The 10531-nt window shown below is 48.8% G+C and overlaps 1 long non-coding RNA gene across 1 annotated transcript; it reads left to right on the forward strand.

The window, feature by feature from the left end:
* Window positions 1-4441: 4441 nt before the first annotated feature.
* On the forward strand, window positions 4442-9519 carry LOC142856884 (uncharacterized). The gene is made up of 3 exons (XR_012911738.1): window positions 4442-4515; window positions 4815-4899; window positions 9383-9519. It is a non-coding gene; the product is annotated as an uncharacterized LOC142856884 (long non-coding RNA).
* The last annotated feature ends 1012 nt before the right edge of the window (window positions 9520-10531 follow it).

Below are 10531 nucleotides of genomic sequence, written 5' to 3' on the forward strand. Positions count from 1 at the left end.
AAGATCGGGTGAAATGGTGCACACCTTGAACTTCAGCACTTGGGAGACTGAGGCAGGTGGATCTCTGCGAGTTCCAGGCCAACCTGATCTACATAGTGAGCCCCAGACCAGGAACTACATAGTAAGATCCTCCTGTCAAAGGAGGGAAAAAAGATAAGGAAACCCATGTGTAGGTGGTCTGTCTCTGCAGAGCTAGAAATGGCCAGAGATGGGGTAGAAAGGCTAGAGCAAGATATTAAAGAGGAAAGATGAGGAGACAGCAGGGCCAGACATGGGTGATGTAGGGGATACAGCAAGAGGCCCTGTAGACATGAAGTCAGGCTGGATACCCTCCGTAGCTATCAAGAGGGAAGATTTTCAAGAACTAGCCTCCCATCTGACATAGGGAGACCTCACAGGGCTGTCCCAGTCAAGACAGCTAGCCATTAATTGTGGAAGGAAATTGTATATACATGTGTGGGAAATACTGGAGGCTCCAGCTGGTTCTGCAGGTGGGGAGAGGGGAGCTCAAAGAGGAAGGAACTAAAGGGGAGGGATGCCCCCAATGACATGGAGCTCTGCTGTTTATAAAAACCCACGTGGACGAGAACACAACCCGGAGGAGTAGCCAAGAGGAACAGGATCCATGGTCTTCATTTTGGAGGCAAATCCACAGTGGATAGTAATTTTTCTTCTTGAACATGAAGTGTCTGTAGTGTAAGCTCCAAGAACTTGAACCCCAAGTCCCATCGCTTCTAGGCCTTGGCTTGGGCTGAATGGGAGGCGCTGGAACCCTTTCTGCAGGAGGCCAGACCAAGTTGTACTCTTGGCTGGCTTCCTTGGTGGATCCACTTGTGGGGTGAAGAAGAATGGGCTAAGAGATTGCCAGAGAAGAGAGCTCACCTGGGGAAGGGGCTGGAAGAAAACACAACTCTTTCTAATGCACCTGGAAAAACGCTACAGAAAGGGCATGGCCTAGCAGCTAAACCACCGCCTTTGCTATCTTACCCCTGGTTCTCTGGCCAGGAATGTGGGCTCTGGCCTGATTCCAGTCCAGAGTTAGAAGAGGTTTAGGAAGCAGCAGGTTTTTCAGACCGGCTCAGGGAAAGAAAAAGAAAGAAAGACAAGGGACACCGGTTTGGAGAATACAGGGCACACCTGCCTCATCCTACACAAGCAGAACTTCTCCAGGGGACCGCCCACATTCAACCCCGAGGTCCAAAGTCAGCGGTCTAGAGCCTGGGCAAACACTGATGTTCGGCGCTTTGGCCTTGCTCTCTGCCATGGAAGCGGCACGTTCTGCAGCTTCTGGACTCAGAAAATGCTCAGGATAGCTCTGTCCCTAACCTCTATCAATCACCAGGAGGCCACAAGGTCAAAAGCTGCCTCTGTCCTCTCCTCCCCCTCACTGAGCACTAAGAATAACCTTCTGCTGGGGACGAGGGAGGCCCAAAAAAGATTTAATTACAGTTTCTGTTTCTGACCTTGATCCTCCACCCCCAGGAGCACCATCTCTGGTGTCAACGAGAGGGCACGGGTCTGGCCGCAACCACAGGTCAAGCAGAAGACACTCCTGGAACTGGAGAGTGGTCCCCACTTCCCGACTCAGTCAATCTCGTCAATCTCAGGGCAGTCCCTGGGTGCCGGTAAAACCAGGAACACCCATCTTGGGCTATCTTGTTTAGGCAAGGTGGAAAATGGAAAATGCTTGTAAACCTTTCAGAGATGGGAGAGGTCTCTCTCCCCGATGGTTGCCAAGCCAGAACCAACAGTTTCCAGATCTCACCTCCGCCAACCTCCCGCCATATTCCTGCTGCGTTGCGGATGTCCGCCCAGTCTGTCTCATCCTCATTCCTTCTTCACCTCCCATCCCAACGGTGTCACACAGGCCCCTCGCAGTGACCTGTCCTTCGCTGTGGACTAAACAACACAAACTTCCTAGGTTGCACGCCCCTCTCTAGCATGCTTGCCCACTCTCCCACCCCCAGTTTCCAGAAGCTGTAAAAACTACAAAGCCACCGGTCAGACATCTAGTAGGACTAACACACCCTTAGCTATCCTCTTAAACTATTAGCTGGTGTGGTGCAACTTCCAAGGGTCCTCTTAAAGGAGTCATCTGATGCTTCTGGGGGGAAAAAAGGCAAAAATGGGGGGGGGCTATAGAGTCAATGAGAAACCTCTCCTGCCCGCTTGAGAACTCACCCACTGGGGTTCTGATGACTGCCTTTGTTGTCTAAGAATCTGAGTTTGGAATCCCTGCAGGAGATGGGAGGAGCAGCCAAGATGAAGAAGAAAATAAAAGCTTTTAGACAAGGGCCTTTCGTGCCAAGAATACCTCCGGAGGTTCGCAAGTGCTCACAAGACCAAAGGGAAGCCAGTGCCAATATCTCTGTTTGTTGACTCATTGAAAATATTCCATCTCGGGGGTTATTGTCATTGAAAACATCTCCTCCATCTGGAATCTTCTCTGCACCAAGTACACAATTGCTTCATTCATCTCTTCGGAGGAAGCTGTCACCAAGTCTGTGCTGCCTCCACCAGCGGCTGGGGCGAGATGACAAGCCCAGCCTTGCCCACTGAGACGCTACAGACGGGAGTCTTGGGTGGCTCTCCCACTCTTGTGGTCTGCATCCTCCCCTTGCTCCCAGCCCTGCCCCCACACACCTCACTCTGAAAAGGAACCAAGCAGGCAGGAGGGAATAGAAGTAGGACTTCCCATCCCAATCAACACTGGGGAGCTTCACACAGGACACACCCCATGCCAGTGAGAAAGGGAATCTTCTCTAGCGCCTTCTCTGTATGTGTGATCTTTGCAACCTGATGCTGGCCATTTGTGAAAGAGGAAAAAAAAACTGTCAAAGGCCACAGTAGCAAGGGAGAGAGAAACTTGAACCCCAGGAGCTACCACCAGTTGAATGTGGGCAAACAATTAAGGTTCTGAGTTTGATTGTGTAGCTCCAGGTCCCCTTTCACCCACAGGACTGTGAGAAGGGAGTGTGACCTCCAAGTGTCAAGGAGCTGTGAGCTCCAGGCGACAGGACTGGGTCTCCTACACCCACATCAGTGCCCTGCAAATAACGGGCTCTCCCTGGATGTTGGAGAAGGAAGAAGCGCCTAGGGAGAGTTTCTGGTGGTCCAGCTGGTTGGGAGGAAAGCTTGGGTACAGGGAAGCAAACAGCAATGTGGCTGAGCACACATTCTGGGGACAGGAACCAGACAAGGGACCTCCAAGCTTAGCTTGATAGGTCAAATCCATTACCATTAGAGAAAAGAACCTTGGATCCCTCTCCTGGGAGGTTAAGACCAGCACTTGTGACCTATGCAACAACAGCTCACTTCCTGGGGAGAGTTAACCCAGAGTTGGCAGTAAGAGTAGATCACCTGCCTCACCGACAACCATCGCGCCTGACAATGGATCATACAGGGCTTGGACTTGGCTGATCTGAGGGGCAGAATCCAAGCAGGGTTTGATTAGGGACTGAGTAGGAAATAAAACAGATTTTGTGTTTTCATTAGCAGCATTCAACTTCGCGGTTGCAGAGGTTAGCATTCCAATTTGATTCTCTTAGCGAATGCAGGGCCAGGGATTTCACTGGTTTCTAGGCAGTTTCTACTATGCTTGGTGTCTAGGGAGCAGTTGACAGACACTTGAAGAAATGAGAGAGGAAACAAGAGCACAGAGGAAGGTCAGAAAGGCCCTGCTGGCCACCAAGACTTCTGAACAACACACACACACACACAAACACACACAGAGGCAAGCTGGCCCGCTGGGGTACCAGCATATCTGGGGCCGGCAGAGGGAAGCAATTCAGGCAGGAAGGATGCCACTCAAAAACCACTTCTGTTCCTGAGTAGCCTCCAACCCAGGCAGGAAGCAAGCCTGCCCCCACCGAACTGCAGGGCCAGTCGGCCTCTCTCAGAAACACAGCAAGGTTGTAAATCAGGGGGTAGGAAGGAGCTGTCTCGCGTTTTTCCTGCCTGGTCAGACACACGCACTGCCAGGTCCGTAGACTTGGAAAACCAAGTGCGACTGTGGATGGATTCTTTCAAGGCAGGGGCTAGGGTGGTGCTGAGCTGGGGTCCCACTCTCCTGGCCCACCTCTGATGGAGAAGCAGCCACCCCCTCCCAGCAGGATCTTTAGTGATCTCCGCGGCCAGGCTGGTCAATAGCTGTGGCTTCAGTTTCAGCCCCTGCCGGCGAGGCTGCGCAAAGGGAATTTTCCACTGCCAGGTTCCATTCAGCTCACGCCTGACTGTTTACTGCTAGCAGAAAGGTGCAGCCACCCCCGGGTGCAGCCTCGGTGGGACGCGAGAGTGGGTAACGGGAGATCTCGTGTGCCCTGGCCCTAAAATCTGCACCTGAAGTAGTGCTGTGCCTGGACAGGAGCAGGGCCCTGGGTGCAGTAAAGGGTACAGAAAACCAAAAAAAAAAAAAAAAGAAAAGAAAAAGAAAGCCACTTCGTGGCTGCCCACCTCTCACCCTCCCTCCTTCCCTCGCATGCTCCCTTGCCTGGGACCGAGAGATGTCCCGCGTGGGTGAGTGCTCCCCTTTCCTGGCGCTGCGCCTCCCCCCTCCCCGGAACTGCCCCCGCTTAGCCGTGCTGCCGTGCCCTCTGGGTAGTGTTTTCATTCCAGGCTGGGGATCCGGTGGTGGGAAGCAGGTAGGAAGCCATGTTTCTGGAGGTTAAATGAAAAAAATATATATTTAGTGCTTACAGAAAGCCAAATATTGAGTTAGAAGCCAGGAACGGAGATGGGAAAAAAAAACCCAAAGCAAACAGTGGAGGGAAGAAATTCCTACTAAACAAGCTTTCTTTTCATTCTTCGGATCCCAGGTGCAGAGCCTGCAGGGAGAACGCAGACGAATGTAGGACTTTAAGACCCCGAGCTCAGATTCTACAACGCCCATGGGACCAAGAGGTGTGCAAGCCCCTTCCCAAAAAACGTGTCAATATCTGGTTGGCCATAGCACCCAAAGGTCATTAAGGTGGCTCTAAAACCCTTTGGGAGTACGGAGGAAGAATAAACTGTTCTTGATTTGACCCTGAACAAGTAACAGCCTCTCTGGACCCCATCTATGGGATGTAGGGAGGGATTATGATTTCATAGGTCATAGCAGCCTGTTCTCTTTCAGCCTAAAGTTAGCAGTCACACCAGTAATGCCCATCTGTGTAGTGGGGTCCTAGAAAAACAGACTCGTCTGCTTCAGCTTGCTCCCCGCCCTCCGCTTGCTGTGTCTGGGCCCTTCACAGATCAGACTTCTAGAATCTAAGCCAGAAACCTCCAACTCCAGGGCTGTGCTTCTAGAACCTTCTCAGATCACGTCTAAGGTAACAGTCGTTCTGAGGGACAGCCACACCCAGCCTGGAAAGCTGAGGGGTTCTGTAGCAGGGAAAAGCTGATGAGTAGATAAAAGGGTGAAGAGCTAAAAGAAACCTCTTCGGCCTCCTGAACACTGCTATGCTGAAGACATAGGTGGTTGGGGGAGATTGTGTCTCCATTAGAAACAGAAGTCATATGCTGGATTTTGACCAACCAAAAGAAAGACTGTGTCCCCTATTGCATCTCCATGGCTCTGGGCTCTCCCCTTTCCTTGAATGTCCCCCAGTAAGCCCACACTTCAGAATCTGGTACCTCCCTCTTAACAGGCAGAAAACATCCACCTGAGGAAATCTGCCTGTCTTATTGTATGCTCCTGAGTCCTCGCTCTACAGAGCCCAGGCTCCTGTTCCCATCAGCACTGAGTTCTCGCTCTACAGAACCCAAGCTCCAGTTCCCACCAGTGCTGAGTCTTCACTCTACAGAGCCCAGGCTCCAGTTCCCACCAGTGCTGAGTCTTCACTCTACAGAGCCCAGGCTCCAGTTCCCACCAGTGCTAAGTTCCCGCTCTACAGGGCCCAGACTCCAGTTCCCACCAGCAGGGACTCACAAGCACTCGTTTTTTTAATCAGTTATGGGACTGGAACCTTTACCTTGAGAGAGGACCTGTAGAGCTAACCACTGACAAAACTTCTAAATAAGACAAATCCTCAGGGCTAGAGAGATGGTTCAGGAGTTAAGAGCACTGATTGCTCTTCCAGAAGACCTGGGTTCAATTCCTAGCACCCACATAATGGCTCACACTGTCTGTAACCCCAGTTCCTAACTCCCTTACACAGACATACATATGTATGCAAAACACCAATGAACATAACAAACAAATGGATAAACTTTATTTTAAAAGACAAATCCTCACAAACTTTCTCCTTTATTTATTTATTTATTGGTTTTTTGAGACAGGGTTTCTCTGTGAAACAGTGCTGTCTGTCCTGGAACTCACTTTGTAGACCAGGCTGGCCTCGAACTCGTTGAAATCCTCCTGCCTCTGCCTCCCAAATGCTGGGGTTAAAGGCGTGCGCCACTACCACCACCCAGCTCTCCTTTATTTCTTTAAACTCTGTGGATTGTATTACCTTCCATCAGATTTGCAGACACTAAAAATTGTCCCTCCATGTATCTAACAAGTCACCGCCTATCTCCTGGGTTTGCCCCTCTAGTCTTCCCATCGCCTTTGCTGTGTTATGGGTCCTGGACGGGCCTCACCAGCTTCTCGCCTGGACTTCTCGCCAGCTGCTAGCCTTGAATGGCTCTTCCAGGCCTCCCTCTCTGGTCTAGCCAGAGCACTGTTTTTAGAGGGCAGCTGTCCAAAGTTGTCTCACTCGCCTACATGCAATTTTATACTCAGTGTGTATTGCCTAAAGGACAAAAATCTGAATTCAGGAGCTGGGTAGTGATGGCGCACGCCTCTAATCCCAGCACTTGGAAGGCAGAGGCAAGCGAATCTCTGTGAGTTCGAGGCCAGCCTGGTCTACAAGAGCTAGTTCCAGGACAGACTCCAAAGCCACAGAGAAACACTGTCTCAAAAAAGAAAAAACAAACAAACAAACAAAAAAACAAAAAGGAAATTGAATTGTAAAAATAATTGGTGATTTTTCTTAAAAGTCAACGTTCGGGTTAAACTCTAGACTGTATGTCATAAAGAGGAAAATGATGAGCTCTGTACTGGAAGACAGCAAGGAAAAAATCATCCAAAAGACAGTAATAGAGGCAAAGAAACTAAGAGAAGAGAGTGGGAAAGATAAATCACGACATGAAGTGGATTAAAAGACTCAAGTCCAGAGAGAATCTAGATCAAGAGAAGGGTGAAAATGGCCATAAGGTTGTCTTTAGATAAGTTTGTTTTGTTAACAGTAACCGATCCGCTTACTTTTAACTTCCAAACTCTTCCTTGTGTGCTCAGATTTAAGTGGTGAACAGGAGTCCAGAGTCACTGTCCCCTAGAGCAAGCAGCGTGTACCCTGGTCCGGCATGATTAGGAGGAGGCTGGCTGGATTGTACTTCTGTCTCCAGTCCTCCACCCCAGGGCTACCCCAGAAGTGAGATATCTGCAGAGACGTCCAGTGTTTCGCTGGTAGCTTGATGATAACAACGACTTCCTGATTCCGTGGGCCACAAAGATAATCTGGAAGTTTGGTTCTCCTCCCCATTCCCCTCCCAGCAGTTTGTCAGTGTCTTGACTGCTGTTAGAGCTGGGAAGATGACTCAGTGGATAAACCGCTTACTGCACAGTGGGAGGACCTAGGCTAACAGTACCAGAACTCGCTTGGAGCTGGCCTCTTTCGTGAGCGGCTGTACTTACAGCAGTGGTGTCGGGAGGCAGGGACAGGAGCATCTCCAAAAGTGTGCAAGCCTGGCATACGCGGCAGTAAGGCAGTAAACAGTAAGAGACCTGTCTCGAGGTCGAAAGGCAAGGACCACCACCCGAGGCCTGTCCTTTGACCTCAACATGAGCACCACGGCACGCTCACGCTGGCACTAACATACCATACACACACACACACACACAAAGACTTTTTAAAAATGTGTCTCCCAAGAACTCCTGTATTGAAAACTTAACCCCAAAGCCGAATCTGGAAGCTATCTGGAGGCCTGTGAGAGCTAATGAGAACAAAATGAGATCACGAAGGCAAAGAAAGCCCAGCGAGGTCACATTGTCACCCTTCCTTCCATCTCCACTTACGCTGGAAAGACTAAGACAGGGAGACTTGCAAGTTTCAAGACAGTCTAGGAAATGGAGCAAGACCCCATCCAAAGAAAAGAAGGGAAGAAGGAGGAGTGTGTCTCACCACTTGGGCACTTGGCTAGCGTGGTCAAGTCCCTGGTTCTATACCCATCATCGTGAGAGGGAAGAGGAGCTAGTCGCATGCTCCAAGAACTATGAACTAAACAGAGCTTTATTCGTTTTTCATATTTTATTTTCATTTAATGTGCATTGGTGTTTTGCCTGCATGTGTATCTGTGTGAAGGTGTCAGATCTTGGAATTACAGAGAGATATGAGCTGCCATGTGGTTGCTGGGAGTTAAACCCAGGTAATCTGGAAGAACAGTCAGCGCTCTCAACCACTGAGCCATCTCTCCAGCCCTTCTTCATTCTTTCTAAATTATCTCATATGATATGTTTTGTAATAGCAAGAGAAAGCACAGTAAGGTCAGGTGACATGGCTCAGTAGGTAGACACACCTGCCACCAAGCTTGATGTCTCCATGGTTAAGAGCATTTCCTGCACTCTTGGGACACTACAGTTTGGTTCCCTGCCACCTGCAACAATTTTTAAAAAGGGGGCGAGGGGAGCTGCGTATTGAACCTGGTAGCACATATCTGTAACAGAGCACTTGGGAGGCTGAGTCAGAGGGCTATTTTTGAGTTTGAGGTAGCCTGAACTACAAAGCCTTTCTAAAAACAAAAAATACTAACTATACTTTAAAAAAATAAACCTTTCTTAATCTGGTATTTTGTCACTATGAATGAAATATCAAAACATTGAAGATTAAGAAAAAATGCAAGCCTTTAATCCCAGCACTCAGACTGAGGCAGGCGGATCTCTCTGAGTTTAAGGCCAGTCTGGTCTACAGAGTGAGCTCCCGGACAGCAAGGGCTACACAGAGAAAACCTAGGTGGGGCGGGGGATAAGGGGAAGAAAAAAAGATAAAATGGCACTACAAGTTTCTAGAACAGGAAAATATATGTATTTCGCATGTAAAAATATACATACATTCCTCCTACAGTATGAGGAACCAAAGCTTTCTGACTCTGGAGGTAGAGGCAGGAGGATCAGAAGTTCAAGGTCATCCTCAGCAACTAAGCCATTCAAAAAAATTGTCTAGACCCTGTGTGGAGGAGGAAAACAAAAAACAACAAAAATAAAATTAAAAAAAAAAACGTTATCTAGAAATAGTGAGACAAGGCCCCTAAAACTGTAAGGAAAAAATTAACAAATTTACATTTGATAAAATGGTAATCATCTGTAAGGATAGAGAGACTCCCCCCCCCAATACAAAATGTTTTATCTAAGTATTATCTTTAGGGAAGCTGCTGGAAGGTGTGGCACTCAAGAATCAGGAAGCTAACCTAGGAAGAGGAAGCCATAAGATACATTAAGTTAAAGCGGAAAAGAGGAGATACCAAGACAAGGGCTGCACAGAGCAGAAGGCACTGGATCACCGGATCAGAAAGCTCCAGGAAGGATGGAAGGATGGCTTCCGGAAGATAAAACAGGTGCATGCGAGGAAAGCAAGGGAAGGGAAGGGGAGGGGAGGGGAGGGGAGGGGAGGGGAGGGGAGGGGAGGGGAGGGGAGGGAAGGGAAAGGAAGGGAAGGGAAGGGAAGGGAAGGGAAGGGAAGGGAAGGGAAGGGAAGGGAAGGGAAGGGAAGGGAAGGGAAGGGAAGGGAAGGGAAGGCTATGAAAGTCACACACATAGACCATGGCTAGCCTGGTCTACAGAGTCAGCCCAAGCTACAAACTGAGACCCTGTTTCAATAACAAGAATAAAATAATAAAATAAGCCTTAAGTTTGAGGCTCAGATAAGAAAAATGTCCAACAAAAGGTGTCCAAGTGACAGCTCGGGCAGGAACTCAATACACAGGCTATGAATATGAGCTATGAATACACAGGCATTATGAAAATGGGGTATGAAGGAGAACACCCAAGAGCCAGTTGAGAGAGTTGGAAAAGGTTGAAAAGTTGCTTCTGAAAAGAGAAATGAGAACAGGTCAATCAGTCTTGTTGTATTTGGGAAGTCTTGCACAATTTAATCATTTTAATTATTTTGTGTGAATTGGAAAGAAAGATAAAACTTAAACCAGGCAGGCATTGTCCTATACATTCCTAATTTCAGTACTCATGAGTTGAAGGTAGGAAGTTTAAAAGTTTGAAGATAACCTGGTCTACCAGCAAAACTCTGTCTCAAACAAAAACAAAATAGAAAGCCAGGCAGTGGTGACCTTTATTCTCAACACTCAGGGAGGCAGAGGCAGATTGAGATCAAGGTCAGTCTGGTCTAGACAACAGCAACAACAAAACCAAATGGCAGGTAATCCCACAGAGCTGTATGACCTCAGAATCTACATAGTACAAAGAGAGAACTGACTTTCAAACACTGTAGCTAGCCGGGCGGTGGTGGCGCACGCCTTTAATCCCAGCACTTGGGAGGCAGAGGCAGGAGGATCTCTGTGA

The sequence above is a fragment of the Microtus pennsylvanicus genome, chromosome 9, assembly GCF_037038515.1.
Source record: "Microtus pennsylvanicus isolate mMicPen1 chromosome 9, mMicPen1.hap1, whole genome shotgun sequence".
Classification (NCBI taxonomy): Eukaryota; Metazoa; Chordata; class Mammalia; order Rodentia; family Cricetidae; genus Microtus; species Microtus pennsylvanicus.